The sequence below is a fragment of the Macaca thibetana genome, chromosome 19 (genome assembly GCF_024542745.1).
Source record: "Macaca thibetana thibetana isolate TM-01 chromosome 19, ASM2454274v1, whole genome shotgun sequence".
Classification (NCBI taxonomy): Eukaryota; Metazoa; Chordata; class Mammalia; order Primates; family Cercopithecidae; genus Macaca; species Macaca thibetana.
Window position 1 is genome coordinate 34403963 of NC_065596.1, and position 676 is coordinate 34404638.

Here is a 676-nt window from a genome sequence, read left to right on the forward strand (position 1 = left end):
CTGAAGTGTTTGGATATTTTCTTGTAAGCTTGGAGAATGAAGGGGGTGTGGAGGCGGGACAGTGACTGTCCATAGAAACAAACAGAGACGGAAAGCATGGAGACCTACAAAGTGAGAGGGGAGACACCCACAGCAAGGGAGCAAGCAGAGAAAAGCGCACACACACAGGCAGGAGACCCGGACAGACAGGAAGAGAAAATATCACAGAGGGCACCAACGTCGACAGTGCACAGTGAGAGAGGGGCACGGAGACCACTGGGAGTGCCAGGTGGCGACCCCGGCGCAGAGACCCAGCTCGTCCGTGTTCACCACAGCAGCCACGCAAGCTCACATGCACATCCAGGCTCAGACACTGGGGAGAAGTCCTTCCCAAGAGGGGAGATCACAGTCTCGCCTCCTCTTGAGAGACCTAGAGACCCGATCAGAGGAAGAGATCCCCTCGTCAGAGCAACCAAAACCGGCCAGAACCCGTGAGCCTAGGGATCGGTGACGGAGGCACACGGCAGCCAGACGCGCCTTCTGGGCCTCTTTCCCTTGACCCACTTGCAAGTCTGGGGAGTGCCGGGGACGGTGCAGATGCACTACATTTCCCAGCAGGCCCCGCGGCAGACCCTTCCCCCAAGTGCGGCTCCTCGCTGCCAGGGCTGATGGGAAATGTAGTCTCCGGACAGGGCCA